This window comes from Scyliorhinus canicula, unplaced genomic scaffold, assembly GCF_902713615.1.
Source record: "Scyliorhinus canicula unplaced genomic scaffold, sScyCan1.1, whole genome shotgun sequence".
NCBI classification, from domain to species: Eukaryota; Metazoa; Chordata; class Chondrichthyes; order Carcharhiniformes; family Scyliorhinidae; genus Scyliorhinus; species Scyliorhinus canicula.
The window spans coordinates 85314-106711 of NW_024055494.1; the positions used below are offsets into that span (position 1 = coordinate 85314).

At 48.1% G+C, this 21398-nt stretch overlaps 1 pseudogene; it reads right to left on the reverse strand.

Moving 5' to 3' along the window:
- Positions 1-15187: 15187 nt before the first annotated feature.
- On the reverse strand, positions 15188-15935 carry LOC119960267 (annotated as a pseudogene).
- Between the last annotated feature and the right edge of the window lie 5463 nt (positions 15936-21398).

Here is a 21398-nt window from a genome sequence, read left to right on the forward strand (position 1 = left end):
TCCAGATGATCAAAATGAACGTACTGCCCAGGTTCCTCTTCCTGTTTAGATCCATTCCGATCTACATCCCCAAGGCCTTTTTCAAAATGCTGGACAAACCTATCATGGTGTTTGTATGGGGGGGTAAAAATGCTAGGATCCCAAAGAAGGTCCTACAAAAAACAAAATCCGGGGGGGGGGGGGGGGGGGGCTAGCCCTCCCAAACCTACAATTCTACCACTGGGCGGCAACAGCCGAGCGAGTAAGGGGATGGATCCAGGAGCCAGAAGCCGAGTGGGTGCGTGCGGAGGAGGCCGCCTGCATGGGGACCTCCCTCTGGGCCCTCACCACGGCAGCACTCCCATCCCCAGCCAAAAAACACTCCAGCAGCCCAGTGGTGACAGCCACCCTCCAATCCTGGAACCAACTGCGGCAGCAATTTGGCCTGACCAAAATGTCGGACAAGCACTGTTCACACCAGCACTGACTGACTGACGCCACCTTCAAAAGGTGGAGGCAGGACGGGGGGACACTGACAGTCAGGGACCTATACACGGATGACAGGATCGCAACACTGGATGAACTGACAGAGAAATTTCGGCTAGCCAGGTCAGCTCAAAAACTTCCTACGAAAGGAGACAAGGACGTACCCACAACCGCCACGACAGACACTACTGGAGGACCTACTGGACACAAGCATCCTAGAGAAAGGGAACTGTAGCAACATGTTTGACCGACTGGTAGAAAGGGACGACACCGTACTGGACGCAACAAGAACGAAATGGGAGGACGACCTGGGGATTGAGATAGGGTGGGGACTCTGGAGCGAAGCACTGCATAGGGTCAACTCCACCTCCATGTGCGCAAGGCTCAGCCTGACGCAACTAAAAGTGGTACATAGAGCCCACTTAAGAAGAAACCGTATGAGTAGGTTCTTCCCGGAGGTGGAGGACAGATGTGAACGGTGCCAAAGAGGCCCGGCCAACCACGCCCACATGTTCTGGTCTTGCCCCAGACTTGCAGGGTACTGGACAGCCTTCTTCGAGGCAATGTCCAAAGTGATGGAGGTGAGGGTGGAGCCATGCCCAATAGTGGCAGTCTTCGGGGTTTCAGACCAGCCAGAACTATTCCTGGGGAGGAGGGCGGACGCCCTTGCCTTTGCCTCCCTGATTGCCCGCCGTAGAATCCTGTTTGGCTGTCGGTCAGCAGCACCACCCAGAGCTGCAGACTGGCTGTCCGACCTCTCGGAATCTCTCCAAATGGAGAAAATCAAATTCGCCATCCGAGGGTCAGAATGCGGTTTCCACAGAACGTGGGAGCCATTCATGCAATTGTTCCGGGACCTGTTTGTGGCCAACGAACAAGAGGAAGAATAGTCGGGTGGCCAAGAATCAGGGGGAAATGGACGGGAATCGGGGGAAGGTAGCCGGGGGGGGGGGGGGGGGGGGGAGGGGGGGGGGGGGGGGCTACGGGTTCGTTATGGGGGTTTGATGGCTAGCTAAGGCCCAAACCAAACTGTAAATAAATGCCTATAAACATGTGCCTTGGCCATATTGGGGAATGTAAAATATGTATGTTGGCTAAAGGGGGCGGCCACAGTTGTTATTATGAAGATGCTTACGTGTAAATATATATGTTAATTTCTGCGTGTTTTTTTTCTAATAATTTGTAATTTGTTGGATATAAAATATGAAAACTCAATAAAAAACATTTAAAAAAAACGCAGTGTGATGAAACATTTTTTTTAAACAAACAATTTTAATGAGGTATTTTCCGACATTGTAAACAGTAGAATTACAGAACATGAAAACAAAAGGGATGTACAGTAAACAAAGTACATAGTGCAATTGCCGTAGTCCACCCCACCCAGATCTGCCTAAATGACCCCCTATACTACATTACCCTAACCCCCCCCCCCCCCCGCCCTGCTGACGATTAATGATCCGCAAATAAGTCAATGTATGGTTGCCACCTCCGGGCGAACCCTAACAACGACCCTCTCAAGGCAAACCTGATTTTCTCTAAGCCCAGGAAACTCGCCATGTCTGACAGCCAGTCTTCCGACTTCGGGGTCTTTTTTTTTTTTTAAATAATTTTTATTGGAATTTTTTACAGAAAATATAACAAAAAGTATAGCAAAAAGCAGTAATATGCAACTAACAGCCCCATAACACCCACAATTCTCCCCATACCGTAACATCACATGTATCACTCGACTTCGGGGTCTTTGAGACCCTCCAAGCTAGAAGTATCCGTCTCCGGGCGACCAGGGAAGCAAAGGCCAAAACGTCGGCCTCTTTCTCCCCCTGGACTTCCGGCGCCCCTGAAACCCAAAAAATCACCACCTCTGGACTCATTACCACCCTCGTGTTCAATACTCTGGACATGACGCCCTCGAACCCCTACCATTATCTCCTAAGTTTTGGACACGCCCAAAACATGTGGACATGGTCTGCCGGTCCTCTCAGACACTTTATACACCTGTCCTCTACGCCGAAGAATCTGCTCATCCGGGACACTGTCATGTGAGCCCGGTGGACGACCTTAAATTGAATCTGGCAGGGCCTGGCACATGTTGCAGTCCCATTAACCCTGCTCAGTGCGTCCGCCCACAGGCATTCCTCAATCTCCCCTCCCAACTCCTCCCATGCCTCAGCTCCTCGGTCTGCATCTCCTCCGCCCCCATGAGCTTCTTTCAAATATCCGAGACATTTCCCTCCCCACCCATCCTCTAGGCACTACCCGATCTTGGATTCCCTTGAGAGGCAAGAGTGGAAAAGATGGCACCTGCCTGCGCAAAATGTCCCGCATCTGAATATACCGGAATTCATTCCCGCTCGTCAGCCCAAACTTGGCCTCCAGCGTCCCCAAGCTAGGGAAGCTCCCTTCCAAAAACAAATCACCATCCGCTCAATCCCAGCCCTCCGCCATACCCAGAACTCCCCGTCCAACCTCCCCGGGGAAAACCAAAGGTTGTCACATATCGGGGACCCGACCGATGCTCCCATTGCTCCCACGTCCCCCCTCCACTGTCCCCAGATCCAAAGGGTCGCCACCACTACAGGGCTGGTGGAGAAGCGCGCCGGCGGGAATGGCAGAGGCACCGTCACCAACGCACCCAGACTGGTACCCCTACACGAGGTTGCCTCCACCCGCTCCCAAGCTGACCCTCCCCCCACCACCCACTTCCTTATCATGGCTACGTGAGCCGCCCAATAATAGTTGCTGAAATTCGGCAGTGCAAGCCCCCCTTCCCCCCCCGGTTCCGCTCGAGCATCACCCTCTTCACTCGCGGGGACTTGCCCGTCTATACAAAGCCCAAAATGATCTTGCTTACCCTCTTAAAAAAGGAACGTGGAATGAAAATGGGGAGACACTGGAACACGAATAAGAACCTCTGGAGGACCGTCGTTTTCACTGTCTGAACTCTCCCAGCTAACGACAGCGGGAGCGCATCCCACCTCCGAACCAGCCCCTTCCAACCCTCTGAAGCCCTCAGAGCAATTGCCAGCAGCTCTATAGCGGAAACAGCAGTGGGGAGAGGGGGCACTCCTGTCCCGTCCCGCGGTGCAGTCTAATATAGTCGGAAGTCGTCCTGTTTGTCCTCGTACTCGCCTCCGGGGCCTGATATTGCAGCCTGACCCAGTCGATGAAACCCACCCCAAATCCAAACCATCCCTGCAGCTCCCATAAATAGTCCCACTCTAATCGGTCAAATGCCTTCTCCGCGTCCATTGCCACCACTACCTCCTCCTCCTTTCCCGCTGGGGGCATCACGATCACATTGAGCAATCTTCTTATATTCGCCACCAGTTGCCTACCTTTAATGAACCCTGTTTGGTCCTCCCTAATATCACTCGGCACACAATCCTCAATCCTAGTGGCTAAAAGCTTTGCCAGCAGTTTAGTGTCCCCGTTAAGAAGGGAGATCGGCCTATAAGACCCACACGACTCCGAGTTCTTGTCCCGTTTCAAAATCAAGGAGATGGTGGCCTGCGACATTGTCTGGGACAGCACCCGCTGTCCCTTGCCTCATTAAAAACCTTGACCAGCAGCGGCCCCAATATGCCGGAGAACTTAATTATAAAATACAACCAGGTACCCATCCGGCCCCGATTCCTTACCTGACTGCATGGCCTTTAAGCCCTCAAGTATCTCCTCAGCTCGACCCAATGTGGGGCATGGTCGGAAATGGTGTTTGCCGAATACTGCGCATACACCACCCCTGTCAATAGATCCCTACTCAGTATTAAAAAATCGATCCGGGAGTAGACCCAATGGACGTGCGAGAACAGGAGAACTCCTTCCCTGTCGGCCTTCCAAACCTCCACGGGTCGACCCCCCTGCCACCCGCCCCCCGCATCTGCTCCATGAACTCCCTCAGCTCTTTTCCCATTGCTGACACTCGATTTTGAGCACGACCGGCCCAGGCCTGGATCCATAACTGTATTGAAGTTCCCTCCCATAACCAGCTTGTGGGAACCCAGGTCGGGGATCTTCCCCAGCACCCTCTTTATGAAATCCGCATCATCCCAGTTTGGCATGTATATGTTGACCAGGACCACCTTCCTCCCTTCCAGCTGACCGCTAACCATAACGTAGCGACCTCCCCCGTCCGAAACAATACTCCCACCTCAAACTGCACCCGCTTGTTCACCAGAATCGCAACCCACCTGGTCTTAGTATCCAGCCCTGAGTGGAATACCTGCCTAACCCAGCTCTTCCTCAACCTAATCTGTTCCTCTACCATCAGGTGCGTCTCCTGCAACATTATCACATCCGCCTTTAAAGCCCTAAGATGTGCAAACACTTTTGCCCTCTGCACCGGACCATTTAGCTCTCTAACGTTCCATGTGACCACCCTATTTGGGGGCACCTTGCCGGTCAGCCATCCCCTTTCCTGGGCCTGCCCCCAGCCCCTGTCCTGCGCCTCTGTAGCCCCGCCTCCTTGCAGCGCCCATCCCCAACCTCTTCTCCGCTTCTAAAATCAAATCCCTCCCTTGTCAGTCGAACAACACCCCCCCCCCCCGTGACTGAGATTGAGTCAATCCGATCAGCTGCCTCTGCTGCTTCCCTCCCTTCCACGAGCCCACCGAACCAAACTGTCTCTAAATTTCATCCTTTCCCGGGTCTGGGCTACGGGGATAGGGCGGAGCTCTGCCCTTGAGTTGGGTGCATTTTCCAAGGGCTGGTGCAGACTCGATGGGCCGCATGGCCTGTTTTGCACGGTAAATTCTATGATTCAATGATTTTGGAAGTTGGATGTTCAACGGTTTAGTGAGAATCAGGTCAAAGGAGCAATGGGTAAATCAAACAGACAAGATGAGCGCTGAGAGAGCATGATGGGAAACAGCAGGAAAATGAAATGAAATGAAATGAAAATCGCTTGTCACGAGTAGGCTTCAATGAAGTTACTGTGAAAAGCCCCTAGTCGCCACATTCTGGTGCCTGTCCGTGGAGGCTGGTACGGGAATCGAACCGTGCTGCTGGCCTGCTTTAAAAGCCAGCGATTTAGCCGAATGTGCTAAACCAGGAAAAGAGGAGAAAGATGCGAGTTCAGAATTTGGACAAGAAAGGTCTTCGAGGCAGTTTTACTGAGTTGTTTAGTGGAAGAGGAGCAACAGAATCAGCTGATTGGATTGTTTCAATGGGTTGGGTTTTCCAGTCCTTCTTGCTGGCTGGATCTTCCAGTCCCACAGATCTCTCGGTCTGCTGTTCCGGTTCATTGGTTGTCTCATTGGATTCTTGGGTCTGTGGAAGAACTCCCGAAGCCTTTTGCCTGATGAATTCCCTGGAGCGGAAAAACTGCATCTTCTTAACAGCCTTCAATACATCATCGATGAAGACGAACATCTTGCCAAGGCCATCCCCACTACTTTCCTTCAAAACAACTGCGCAAACTCACAGGCCATTAATTGCAGCAAACTACCCAGCCTTCAGAAGAACAGCGACCAGACCGCACAACCCTGCCATGGCAATCTCTGCATTAACATTTGTTCAGCTAATATCTAACAGAACAATTCTCTCTGTTCAATCATCAATGCAACATTCTTATCTTCCGACAGAAGATTTCCATCAATTTTACTCAATATTTGTTTTGTTATTCAACATTGAATGTCAGTATATTTATTTGTTATTTTTGACTTCATTTTGAGTTGAATAGCTCTCGAGTCTTCAATCTGAATAACTCTGAGATATGCACCATTGAATTGTAAACTTGACTGACCAAGAAAAGACAGTGTTTCACTGGGTAATACAAATCCCATGAATAGTTGTTGAGATTGACCACAGTCAGCTTATAAACAAAGTCAAATATAGTTGAATGGAAGTGAATTGAGAATTATGTGTTTCTTCTATTTGACCCTCTGTGTTTTGGTGTGAAACGTTCTGCAGCCTAAATCCCGTTCATGTATAAGAAAGGAGGGGTGACAGCAAATCCGCACTGAGCCTGGATTTCCTCATCTCCCTGAGTGGCTTTTCCTGTTTCTCCATCATGAATGCCAAAAAATCTTTTTAAACTGGTTCAGTTAAATCTCTGACATTTCCTCTAATTCAGTTTCAGTATCGTTTGTGTCTGTCTATATGAGCATACATTACCGTTAGATATGTTTCAGATGGTGATTAAAATATTAATCTGCGTCCACAAAGCCATTAAATAATTTTGTGAACTGAGCAAACTGCCAAGATCCGCATTTCGTTTTTTCATGTATGGAACGATCTGGATGGACTGTACGCAGTGTATTGGTACATCTGAATCCAATTGAAGAGACAGTTTCTTACTCGTCTTCAAATTGAAAAGTCTTCTTAAAAATGATTCATTCATGGGAGGTGGGGGTCACTGGCTGGACCAGCATTTACTGCTCATTCCAATTGCCCTTGAACAGCGTATCTTGTGAGGCTATTTCAGAGGGCACTTACCAAATCAACCACAAAATTACCGTGGCTCTGGAGTCACGTGTTGGCCAGGCCACATAAGGAGAGCAGATTTCCTGAAGGACATTAGTGAACCAGATTAGTTTTCACAACAATCAAGGGTGTTATCATTAGACTTTCAATTCAAGACTTTTATTCAGTTTCACCATCTGTCATGGGCAGATTCAATCCCAGATCCCCAGTATTCACCTGGGTCTCTGGATTACTCGCACAGTAACAATACCATTACGCCACTGCCCAGCCCACATATTCTTGACAGAATATGATGTTGAATGTTGTGTTCTGTGATCTTGTCTTGCAATGATTCTACAGAACTGCTGGGGAATTAGCCAGAACGATGATTTATTAATGTACACGTGGTAAGGTAACGATCAGAATGCTATACAGACTAAGTTATCACAGAGTTACATTAGACTCTCTTGGAACTAACCTAATGTGAGACTGGCCTCGTGTACGCCTTACAACCTTCTGCTGATAGCCAGATGTCACTTGACTGATGCCTGACGCCAACTACTGGTGGGAGGTCACACTGCTGAGTACATGTAATATTATATACAGGCTTATCACCACATCTCGTAACTTCTCAAAATTATCAAGTAATTTATTTTTTCAAACAAATTCTGATAGCTCTGCAGTTTCTGGAAACATTTTGGTTGATCGTGTTATGTTTTAAGATCGCATCTTTGCAATATAATTACCTAATATACCAATTCACTAATCATAATCAATGTTCACTGCTGAATAATCATTAATTTAATTATTGTTTTTTGCAATGAAATCAATACATAGTTAATATAGAAAAGGTACAGAAGATGAAATGGCTGCAGGAAGCCACATGTTTGAGGTATAAAAGGGCTTCCTTGACCTTGTTACTAATGACAGTGATTATACTATGAAAATAATAATTTTAAAACTAAATGTGATTACACATGCATACTTCCAGCTTCCTATATTACAACAGCGAATATGGTTCAAAAGTACTCCATTGGCTTTAAAACTTTAGGAGGTCTAGTGGTGGTGAGAGGTTTTACAGACATTTACATTTGTTCTAACTGTCCACAAAGTAGGATATCTAACAGTTGTGTCCTCACCAAAATTATTGATAAAGATTGAGTCTTAATTTTGTGTAATAACTAAGGTGTTGACACCATTTTGAATACACTGTGAAACTCCAGACACACCATATGCACAATGATTTGTTGTAAAACACAGCGAGTTGTTGTGATTTGGAATGCAATGTCCATAAATGGTGCTGGAATCTCATTGGACTGTAACTTCCAAAAGATAATTTGATACATTCTGAAAAAGAAAACAAGATAGTCAAACTATGGGATTAAATGTCTGGAATAAGAGCTGGAATGGGAAAAATAGGCCAAATAGACTCCTCTGTGCTCTAGCAGCCTTGTGTACATGTAAAGCGAGTGGTAACAACCTGAACCTACTGCCTATGAGAGTAGGAGATGCAGAGATGATTGCAATAGGAAATTGGATGGGTACTGGGAGAAATAAACCAACGGGATTTTGGGGATAGAACGGGGCAATGGATAGACTGGCTTGCTCCACAGAGAGCCGACATGGTTTCAAATGGCTGAATGGCCCCATTCCCCAGCCTCCAGATGCTGTGATCTCAGGAGAGAAATTCAGCTGCTCCAGTCACTCCTACTAACTGGAGTCCCTCATCTCTGGTGCCATTCTAGCACAATGGTTAGTATTGTTGTTTCAAAGCAGCAGGGTCCCAGGTTCAATCCCAGTTTGGGAGTGTGCACATTCTCCCCGTGTCTGCATAGGTTTCCTCCGGGTGCTCCAGTTTCCTCCCACAAGTCCCGAATGATGGGCTTGTTAGGTGAATTGGACATCCTGAATTCTCCCTCGGTGTACCTGAACAGGCGCCAGAGTGTGGCGACGAGGGGCTTTTCATAGTAACTTCATTGCAGTGTTAATGTAAGCCTATTTGTGGCAATAAAGATGATTATCGTAAATGTCCTCTGCACCCTCTCGAAGAACATCGCCTCTTTCCTAAAGTGTGAGACCCGTATATATGGTTTCAGTCCAACTTGTGAAGAACCAGGGTTGGACTACACTGGGAGCTGTGTCAACATTGGTGATCTCCATTTAGAAAAAGGAAATAGAGGCACTGGATAAGGTGCAACAAAGATTCATAATATACAGAACTGAGAGCATTTAACACTCAGGAAAGGCTGGGGCTGCTTTTGTCTGAAAAAGCAAAGGCTGATGGGTGACCTGATGGAAATCTTTGGGTTTATGAAGGGATTCAATAATCCAATAGGAATTTCAATTGAAACCTCTTTACCCAGAGGGTGGTGAGAATGTGGAACTCACTCCACAGCGAGTGGTTGACGTGAAGAGCATGAATCCATTAGAACATACAGTGCGGTCCATCGAGTCTGCACCGACTCACTTAAGCCCTCACTTCTACCTTATCCCCATAACCCAATAACCCTTCCTATCCTTTTTGGTCACTAAGGGCAATTTAGCATGGCCAATCCACCTAACCTGCACATCTTTGGACTGTGGGAGGAAACCGGAGCACCCGGAAGAAACCCACGCACACTCGGGGAGGATGTGCAGACTCCGCACAGACAGTGACCCAAGCCGGAATCGAACCAGGGACCCTGGAGCTGTGAAGCAATTGTGCTATCCACAATGTTACCGTGCTGCTCTTCATGGCAATGTGGCATGACTTTGGGGGGTTTCCAAACAGAAATGGTAATGAAACATCTTCTAACCTCCAAACACCCTTTCACTCTTTGATCCTTGTGAAATGTGCAACCAGATATTCGCAAGAAGGCTCAGAGAGAATCAGCCGACTGGGGGAGAAGCCGTGAGACCGGCCAGTCCAGCAGAAAGAAACCCTCTGACCATCCCCATTGACCAACAGAATGAACAAAATGCAGTCCTGGATGTAATTGAGAACAGAAACAATAACAGCAGAATCCAATCCCTGTAATCAGTTGTGAACTTGTCGGTGTCTCAGAAAGTGCGATGAATTACAAAATCCCTTTGCACATTGAGGGCAGGTGAATGGACTCTCCCCAGTGTGAACTCCCTGGTGTGACTGCAGACGGCATAACCGAGTGAATCGCGCAAATACACGTAAACAGGTGTGAGATAGTCGGGATTATGGAGACATGGCTGCCCAATGACCAGGGATGGGAACTGAATATATTCACTGAGGACAAAGGAAAAGGCAGTGGAGTAACAGTGCCGGTTAAAGAGGAAATTAATCTTCCGGTGGTGGCTATGAGGGAGTGAGTCTCATATTCGGTGGCTCTCACTCCGGCCGGAATTTTGGACCTGGTTTCCCAACTTTCCGGAACTTTTGAGTGCTGGAAAAGACGGCCACAAAGCTGCTGATTTAAACGTGCGGAGCTGAATGGAAACAAAGAAGAGCAGAAAGCAGGAACAGGGCAGAGACAAAGTGGTTTGGGAGCTGACCCAGGAACAAAGATGGCTGACGTACGGACTGCGGACCAGACGATCCAAGCAGCGCTGGACAATATGCTGCAGGTCATAAAAGGAAGTTTTGAAGCAATGAAGCGGGATAACTTTGAACCGTTTCAGAAAGCGGTGGAGCAAGTGAACCAAAAACTAGAGGCCCAGGACAAAAAGGTCAAGGAGCTGGAGCAAGCGGTGGAGGAACAGGCGGACACACAAATGATCGCTACAATAGAAATAGATGGGTTCAAGGAGTGACACAAAGGCTGCTTGACAGACTTGAAGACTTGGAAAACAGAGCCCGCAGACAAAATCTGAGAATTATTGGCCTCCCGGAGGGGGCCGAAGGAGCGGACACCACGAGGTTTGTGACAGACCTGTTGCAGCAGCTGATGGGCTAACTCCTTCATGCGACCGCTGGAGCTGGATGGGGCACACAGAGTGCAGGTGAGGCAGCCATGACCGGGGGGGGAGGTTCCCCCCCACTCCCCCCCCCGACCAGTGGTGGTTAGGTTCCACAGGTTCACGGAGAAGGAGCGTGTCCTTCAGTGGGCAAAGAACACAAAGAGCTGTACATGGAACAACAATGTCCTGTGCATCTACCAGGACTTGAGTCAGGAGGTGGCCAGGCGATGAGCAGCCTTAAAACGAATTAAAGAGGTTTTGTTCAAAAAGCACGTGAAGTTCGGTCAGGTCTTCCATGCGCGGCTTTGGGACACGCACCAGAGCCAGCATTACTACATGTGGACCCCGATGTGGCGATGGAGTTCGCAAAGGATCAGGGACTGGCGCTGAACTGAGGACCCACGGACTGAAGCCAGAGACTGAGTATTACTGTTTACCTGACTTCTATTTTTCTTGGACTGACTTTCTATTTTTTTGCTGCTTCACAGGTACTTTGTATTTTTTTTCGCTGCCTTTGGTTGCAATGGGCGAGGGGGAGATGGATGCTCCCTTTCTCGTTTCTTTCTGCTTTTTCTTTGTGTTATTTTCTTTTTGGAGCTTCCATCGTAACAGAAATGTGGCCGGGAAGCAATGGGGGTTAAAGGTATTTGATGCAGGGGGGTTACACGGGTACTGTGTTGCTGTGTTTTTCTTTTAATAATGCGCAGAAAGGGGTAATTGGTATCACTGATCTGTTTACACAACTGGAACAGCATTACAGCTGGAGCGGTCTCGGTTCTTTGTTTGATTGCCCTTTTTTGTTTGATCTTCCTTACTTCAGAGAGACTACTCGAGCAGGACAGACCGGTGGAATTGGTGTGGGTGGGTGGGTGGGTGGGGGGATGAGCTCAAGGGAACAATGGGAGCGAGACAAGTGGGCGCCGGAGAGATGAGTCACCAGGCTTGCAGGAAGTTAGTCAAGGAAGTCAGGTGGGGGGTATACATACAGCCAGTACATGGCAGGGGTCAGGTTACAGAGGGTTGTTGTTGCTGGGGGCGGGGGTGAAGCTATTCTGCTGACATGGGAGGGATATAAATTATGTAGCACAGAGGAGGTCAGGGGTGGGAACTGCCAGGAGGCGAACTGGGAGGGGCGCAGCACATGGGCCGGGGACGGGCTCAAGAAGGGTTATGGTTGACCGGTATGGGGGGGGGGGGGGGGGGGGGCAGGTGCCCTCCAACCAGGCTGATCAATGGGAATATCAGAGGACTAAATGGGCCAGTCAAGAGGGCACCTGTGTTCGCACATTTGCGGGCTCGAAAGGCGGACGTAATCATGCTGCAGGAGACACATCTGGAAGTGACTGACCAGACCAGACTAAGGAAGGGCTGGATTAGTCAGGTCTTCCACTCGGGCTTGGACTCTAAGTCCAGGGGGGTGGCAAATTTTTTGGGGTGGAGGACAAGTGCGCTAGATGCGCGGGAGGACCAGTGAATCACGTCCACATGTTTTGGGCAAAACCTAGGAGATACTGGGAGGGATTTGCGGACGTCATGTCCCAGATACTGAAAACTAGGGTAGTGATGAGTCCAGTGGTGGCAATTTTTGGGGTCTCAGAAGACCCGGGGGTCCAGGAGGAGAATGAGGCCGACGTCTTGGCCTTTGCTTCCCTGGTAGCCCAGCGACGGATACTGCTGGCATGGAGGGACTCAAAGCCCCCGAAGTATGGCTCTCGGGCATGTTGAGCTTTCTTGGTCTGGAAAAAATTAAGTTTGCCTTCAGAGGATCTGTATTAGGGTTCGCCCGAAGATGGCAGCCATTCATCGGCTTCTTTGCGGGGAATTGAACGTCAGTCAGCCTGGGGGGGGGGGGGGGGGGGGGGGGGGGGGTAGAATAGGGGGGATATAAATAGGCGGGTACTGTTTATGAGAGAGGATGGGTCATTTGCACTGTGTTTTTGTTGATATTTGCACATTATTGTACACTGCAACTGTTCACAATGCCAAACATACCTCCATAAAATTATTTATTTAAAAAAAAAGGAAATTAAGGCAATAGTGAGGAAGGATATCAGCTCTGACAATGTGGAATCTGTATGGGTGGAGCTGAGAAACACCAAGGGGCAAAAAAATTAGTGGGCATCATATATAGACCCCAAACTGCAGTGATGATGTTGGGAATGGCACAAAACAGGAAATTAGGCTGACTGCATAAGAGGCAACAAAGAAATGGTGTTGGGGAAATTGATGGGATTGAAGGCTGATAAATCCCCAGGGCCTGATAATCTGCATCCCAAAGTACTTAAGTTCTAGAAATAGTGGATGCACTGGTGGTCATCTTCCAGGATTCTATAGACTCTGGAACAATTCCTGCAGATTGGAGGATGGTTTATGCAACTCACTATTTAAAAAGGGAGGTGGAGACAAAACAGGGAATTATAGACCAGTAAGCCTGACATTGACAGTGGGGAAAATTTGAGAATCCATTATCAAAGATTTTAAAGCAAAGCACTTAGAAAACAGTGGCAGGATCGGACAGAGTCAGCATGGATTTATGAAGGGGAAATCATGCTTGACAAATCTACTGGAATTCTTCGAGGATGTAACTGGTAGAGTTGATGAGGGGGAGCCAGTGGATGTGGTATATTTGGACTTTCAGATGACTTTTGACATATTCCCGCATAAGATATTAATGTGTAAAATTAAAGCACAGGGGATTAGTGGTAGTGTATCGAGATAGATAGAAAACTGGTTGGTGGACAGGAAACAAAGAGTAGGAATTAATGGATCTTTTTCAAATTGGCAGGCAGTGACTAGTGGGGTACCGCTGGGATCGGTGCCTGGGCCCCAGATATTCACAAGATATATAAATGATTTTACTTTTCAAATTTAAAGTACCCAATTCTATTTTTCCAATGAAGTGTCAATTCAGCGTGGCCAGTTCACCTACCCTGCACATCTTTGGTGTTATGGGGTGAGACCTACGCAAAATCGAGGAGAACTTGTCTCCATAGACAATCACCCGGGCAGGATTGAACTCTGGTCCTCAGCACCGTGCGGCAGCAGTGCTAACCACTGCACCACTTATATATTAACAATTTAGATGAGGGAACAAAATGCAATATCTCCAAATTTGCAGATGACACAACTTGTGTGGGAGGGTGAGCTGTGAGGAGGTTGCAGAGATCCTTCAGTGTGATTTGTCAAGTTGAGTGAGTGGGCAAATGAAGGCAGATACAGTATAATTTGGAGAAATGCAAGGTTATCCACATTGGTTGCAAAAATGAGAAGGCAGACTATTATCTGAACGGCCATAGATTAGGAGAGGGGAATGTGCAACGCGATCTGGGTATCCTCGGACACCAGTCACTGAAGGTAAACATGTAGCTACAGCAGGCAATAAAGAAGAAAAATAGTAGCCTTCATGGCGAGCGGGTTCGAGTACAGGAGCAGGAATATCTTGCTGTCATTATACAGGGCCTTGGAGAGGCCATACCTGGAATATTGTGAGCAATTTTGGTCTCCTTATCTGAGGAAGGATGTTCTTGCTCGGGTGGAAGTGCAGCGAAGGTTTACCAGACTGATTCCTGGGATGGTGGGACTAACGTATGAGAGATTGAATCAGTTAGGATTGTATTCGCTGGAGTTCAGAAGAATGGGGGATCTCATTGAAACCTATAATATTCCAACAGGACTTGACAGGGTAGATGCAGGAAAGATTCTCCCGATGGTGGGAATGTACAGAACCAGAGGTCACAGTCTGAGGATACGGGGTAGACCATTTAGACAAAGATGAGGAGAATTTTCTTCACCCAGACAGAATTTGTTACCACAGGAAATAGTTGAGGCCAATACATTGCATGCTTTCATAGAACATAGAACAGTACAGCACAGAACAGGCCCTTCGGCCCTCGATGTTGTGCCGAGCAATGACCACCCTACTCAAACCCACGTATCCACCCTATACCCACAACCCAACAACCCCCCCCTTAACCTTACTTTTTAGGACACTACGGGCAATTTAGCATGGCCAATCCACCTAACCCGCACATCTTTGGACTGTGGAGGAAACCGGAGCACCCGGAGGAAACCCACGCACACACGGGGAGGACGTGCAGACTCCGCACAGACAGTGACCCAGCCGGGAATCGAACCTGGGACCCTGGAGCTGTAAAGCATTTATGCTAACCACCATGCTACCGTGCTGCCCCAAGAAGCAGTTAGATATTGCACTGAAGGCGAAGGGGGTCAAAGGATGTAGAGGGGAAAGCGGGATTAAGCTATTGAGTTGGATGATAAGCCATGATCATAATGAATGGCAGAGCAGGCGCAAAGGGCCAAATGGCCTCTTCCTGCTCCTACTTTCTATGTTTCTACGTAATCCCTTCCCACACTAAGAGCAGGTGAATGACCTCTCCCCAGTGTGAACTTGCTGGTGTATCTGCAGACTGGATAACTGTGTGAATCCATTCCCACAGAGGGAGCAGATGAATGGCCTCGTCCCCAGTGTGAACATACTGGTGTTTCCGAAGGTTGGACGAATTACTGAATCCCTTCCCACACTGAGAACAGGTGAATGGCCTCTAACCAGTGTGAATTCGCTGATGTCTCTGCAGGGTGGATGAACTAACAAATACCTTCCCACACTGTGAGCAGGTGAACGGCCTCTCCCCAGTGTGAACTCGCTGATGGTTCCGAAGATTGGATGAATTATTGAATCCCCTCCCACACTGAGAGCAGGTGAATGGCTTCTCCCCAGTGTGAACTCGCTGGTGTGCATGCAGACTGGATAACTGAGTGAATCCCTTCCCACAGGGAGAGCAGGTGAATGGCCACTCCCCAGTGTGAACTCGCTGATGTGTCCTTAGGTTGGACGAAGAACTGAATCCCTTCCCACACTGAGAGCAGGTGAATGGCCTCTCCCCAGTGTGAACTCGCTGGTGTGTATGCAGACTGGATAACTGAGTGAATCCCTTCCTACAGTGAGAGCAGGTGAATGGCCTCTCCCCAGTGTGAACTCGCTGATGTCTCCGTAGGTTGGACGAAGAACTGAATCCCATCCCACACTGGGAGCAGGTGAATGGCCTCTCCCCAGTGTGAACTCGCTGGTGTGTATGCAGACTGAATAAGTGAGTGAATCCCATCCCACACTGAGAGCAGGTGAATGGCTTCTCCCCAGTGTGAACTCGCTGGTGTGACTGCAGGTTAAACAAGTGCGTGAATCCCTTCCCACACTGAGAGCAGGTGAACGGCCTCTCCCCATTGTGACTGCGGCGATGAGTCTCCAGCACAGATGGGGCTCTGAATCCCCTCCCACAGTCAGCACATTTCCACGGTTTCTCCATGTTTTGGGTCTCCTCGTGTCTCTCCAGATTGGACAATCAGTGGAAGCCTTGTCTATACACAGAACATGTTCACCGTCTCTCCTCACTGTGAATGGTGTGATGTTTTTTCAGGCTGTGTAACAGGTTAAAGCTCTTTCCACAGTCAGTTCACTGGAACTCTCTCACTCGGGTGTGTGTTGTGGGGGTCTCGGTGCTTCTCTAGTCACACTCACGTTTAAAATCTTTTGAAGCCGACAGATCGGACAAATCTCCTTCTCCCGATGATATTTAGAGTCCGATGATATTCAGATCAGAAGGAACAGAGTGAGTTTGTCACATTGAAATGTGATGTTTGAGATTTCTGTCTATAATTCCTCCTCTTCTTATATCTTTTAAAAAAAAATTAGAAAAGTCATAATTGTTAGTGCAGGATAGAAATTCAGAGCAGACAATTCTTGTTCCGATGGAATATCACTTCCTCTCTCGTTCGCCAAAAGCTGTAAATCTCCATCCCACACACTCTCCCTCCATTCTCACTCTGCTGCATCTAATATTCACCCTCCCAATTCTCCTGAAGGCACTAATTCATGTTGATTGACAGATCCAAGCTCAGCTCACTGCTTCCTGACCAGGACACAGATTAGAATAGGAGTAAGACTAGGCCATTCGGCCCACCGAGTCTGCTCAACCGTTCAATGAGATCCTTGGCCGATCTACCTCAGCACCATTTTCCCACACGGTCCCCATATCCCTCAATATCTTCAATATCTAGAAACCTAGCAATATTTGTCTTGAACATACCTGATGACTGAGGCTGCACATTCCTCTGGGGTAGAGAATTCCAAAGCTTCACCACATTTGTGAGTGAAAAAAATCCCTCATAGAACATAGACTGCAGAAGGAGGCCATTCGGCCCATTGAGTCTGCACCGACCCACTTCCACCCTGTCCCCGTAACCCAATACCCCTCCTAACCTTTTTTTGGGTTACTGAGGGCAATTTGTTGGTCCCTTAGGGCAATTTAGCACGGCCAATCCACCTAACCTGCACGTCTTTGGATTGTGGGAGGAAACTGGAGCACCCGGAGGAAACCCATGCAGACGCGGGGAGAACGTGCACACTCCATGCAGACAATGACCCAGCAGGGAATCGAACCTGGGATCCTGGCGCTGTGAAGCCATAGTGGTATCCACTTGTGCGACCGTGCTGCCCTCACATCTCATCTCAGCTTGCATTCTGTTTTCCTGCCTGAACCCCATAACCCTTAACTCCATTCTCAATCAAACATCTGTCAAACTCATGTTTGAATATATTCAATGACCCCCCCAGACTCCGCTGCTCCCTGTGGAAATGAAATCCAAAGATTAACCTTCAGAACATAATATTCTTTATTAGTGTCACAGGTAGGCTTACATTAACACTGCATTGAAGCTACTGTGAAAAGCCCCTCATCGCCACCCTCCGGCGCCTGTTCGGGTACACAGAGGGAGAATTCAGAATGTCCAATTCAGCTCAAAAGCATGTCTTTCAGGACTCGTGGGAGGAAACCAGAGCACCTGGAGGAAACTCACGCAGTCACAGGAGAACATGCAGATTCCACACAGACAGTGACCCAAGCCGGAATCGAACCCAAGTCCTTGTTGCTGTAAAGCAACAGTGCTAACCACTGTGCGATCATGCTACTACATTAGATATATCTCTGCCCAATATTAATTTACTGTCCCTGAAATGTCAGCCATATCCTGGGGAAACCAGCACTTTAGTTGTAAACATTAGGAAAGAGACCATCCTTTTAGCCAGACAAATAAATGAATCAAGCTGAGGGACACTGCAGCCTGGGTGTGATTACATTCTCGGGCACTAGGACCTGGCCGGGTGAGACTATGAACCCTGACCCATTACAGACGTCACCGCAATCACGCATGCGCGCCGCTCCATTTGAATCAAGATGGGGGCTGTAGATTGGGCCTGTTATTGGGAAAAGACCCGAAGCTACAAACGCAGGACCTACTGGTACTTATTCCTGGTTTAGGGCCTTCACGCAGTGTTTAGAAACTCTCTCCCTCCAGAGTGGGCGCCATCGCTGCCTCCGGATTTCCGCATCCTTACCCGCTGCCCATGAGACAAAGAAGCGTCTCTTTCCCAGGCGCCATCACATCGCGCATGCTCCAACTACTCCAGGCAATGCGCCTGCGCACTGCTGCCCTGCAGTGTCGATAGGGGACATTGACCACCGCGGGGAATGCCGGGTAATGCACGCGCCATTGATCATCCCAATTAGTGAATAGTGATTTTTGTTTGCTATGATGTGAAGATTGGGCGAGTGGGATAAAAATCATACATAAATCCAAGTGAGAAGGAGGCGTGGTATAGTAGTTAACAGTGGGACTAAGGTGCTGAGGACCTAAGGCGCATGATGGACTGGGGTTGTGTTCATTGCTTTCTGTAGTTTCTGATGGTCTTGGGCTGAGCAGTTGCCACAGCAGGCTGTGATGCAGCCAGATAGGATGTTTTCCTATCATGTTTTCCTGCATCTGTAAAAATTGTAAGACCCAACGTGGACAAGCTGAATTTCCATAGTTTCCTGAGGAAGTATAGGCGCTGTTATGCTTTCTTGGTCGTAGCGTCGATGTGTGAAGCCCTATCCAGCTAATATTGGAAAATAGATATCTAATGCGAGGGAAATCAATTTGTGTACCCTTTTTAGCGTGGCCAATCCACCTACCCTGCACGTCTTTGTAGCTGAGATCCACACAGGCACAGGGAGAACAATTTATGTATCCTTAATGAACATCGATATGCAGAGAGAAAGATGAAAGGCCTTCAAACATCTCACTTGGGACAGAACTGTCTGAAACTCGAAACAGGATCTTCAGGAGATCTGAAATTTAATAAATTTCGAGTACCCAAACTCCACATGGATAGTGACCCAGAGCCGGTAAGTAGCAATGATAACCACTGTGCTGCCCACCCATGTCTCATTCTTTAAGTGTGTCACCTCGTTCTAGTCTTTCCCATGGATCTAAACTACAGTGGACTTTTTGGGTACGGACATTTCCATTGCGGGACACTAAATTAGAATTAGAATTAGAACAGTACAGCACAGAACAGGGAGGTATGTTCCAGGAGAAATTAGTTGTTAAGCAGATGCTGGTCCAGCATTGCAATAGAATACAGCATTGTTTGATTAACAAGTATATCCGTTGAGTATTTCAAGTGACCAAGGTGTTCCAGAATATTTTTTGGTAGAATTACAGGATTGTCATTCACTGACAATGGAGGAACAGGTATATATGTCCAACTCAGAATGGTATATGACTGGAAGTGATTGTGTCTGTCCACACTGGTGCCTTCGTCTTTGTTGCTGGTGGAGTGACAGGTTCTGTTCATGTCCTGGCAAACTCTTGTGTAGGTTCAGAGCTGATGGCAGGTACCTTTCCCAGAAGGATATTAACACACAGTTGGGTTTTTACAATAATCCAGCAGTTTCATGGTCTCCTTTTCTCCTGCTGGTCCCATAGATTCTGCCCAATTTCACAACCTGTCTCCTTGTTTTTGTGGCCTCTCTCATATGCTCCCTTTTTGCTTTCAGAAGGCCATATAATAAGAAGTGGAAAATTTAAAACAGATTTGAGGAGAAACTACTTCTCCCAAGGGTTGTGAATCTGTGGAATTTGCTATCCCAGATGCAGGGACAGTGAGTAAATTTAAGGAGGAGTTAGACAGATTTTTAAGTGGTAATGGTATGGAGAAAAGGCAGGACAGTGGAGTTGAGGTCATGATGTGATCAGCCATGATCCCATTGATGTGTTTAGGCTCGGGAGGCTGAATTGCCTATTCAATCTCCTGGGTCATGTGTTCCAAGGAGGAGATGCTCTAGCTGATTTTGCAATCCACCTCTTAGTCTGTAGCATTAAAGGTGACAGATGAGGAATATATCAGCCAGAATGGCGGATCAGACTCACTTATAATAATAATGGGCCAAATGGCCTAATTCTGCTCCTAAATGTTATGAACTGTGTTTCTTACTCTCAAAGTGAGTGAATCCTTTGCTGTTTCTCCTCTGGGCCCCATCTCCACTATTATTGTCTGATTGTCCCACTGAGACTCTCACTTATTATTGGACAATCAACGATTGTCTCAGCCTGTGGCCGCTCTCACCATCTGTCACCGTCACAATGCCCGAGTGATTGACGGCAGATTTCGACCAATTGGAAGAGGAGGGGCGGGACTGGAGGCCCGACAGGGAGCGGCTGGTCCTCCAACCAATCGGAGTGAATGAGGGGTAGGACTGGGCTTAATTGAAGCATGCGCAGTGTGGGTCATGGCGATAGACAGCGGCTCCTTGTTGAGATCTAAAATCGGTCAGAGGCAATTGACGGGGCGGAGGGAGCGAAGAAGCACGTGGTGGGCAGGCGTAAACATGTTGTGTGAGCCGCAAATCTGGGAAAAGAGCTTACCGGATCCAATTTGTACCAAGCGGGGCTGCAGATTCTCATGCTAGGCCCGGGTGAACAGCCACCATCTTTATTGGGGGAAAGCTCACCAGGGCGAATGTGGAGCCGCCATCTTTGTTGGAGGCAACGTTTTTTAAAAAAAGAATAATCCTTAACGTCACAATGAAGTTACTGTGAAAATCCCCAATCGCCACATTCCGGCGCCTGTTCGGGTCACTGAGGGAGAATTCAGAATGTCCAAATTACCTAACATCACGTCTTCAGACTCTGCACAGACAGTGACCTTAGGCAAGAATCGAAGCTGGGACCCTGACGATGTGAAGCAACAGTGCTAACCACTGTGCTACCGTAGATTGGCCACGCTTAATTACTCCTTAATGTCCAGGGATGTGCAGGTTAGGTTCTTGGTCATGGGGATAAGGCGGGTGGACGAGGGAATGTAAATAGGTAGAGCGCTCATTCAAAGGGTTGGTGCAGACTCAATGGGCCGAATGGCCTCCTTCTGCACTGTTCGGGTACACAGAGGGAGAATTCAGAATGTCCAACTCTCCTAACAGCATGTCGTTTGGGATGTGTTGAAGGAGGTGATTGTTTTGGGAGGTATTTGTTACCCTACGTTCAGAATGAAGCCAACCATCAATCTACATTAGCCTTTGAGTCCCAACGTCTTATTGTTGAAGCAGAGCAGGAAGAGAAGAGAAAGACGTTCTGCTTTTCAGTTCTCACTACCTCCTGGGCTATTCTCCTCCATGTGTCTAGAGATCTATGATTGTGTCCAGTCACATGAAGAACCATGTCAAATCTCTCAACCTACCCTGAGTAAATATCATCCTCGAATAGAGGGACTGCTGATGACATGGAGGGGC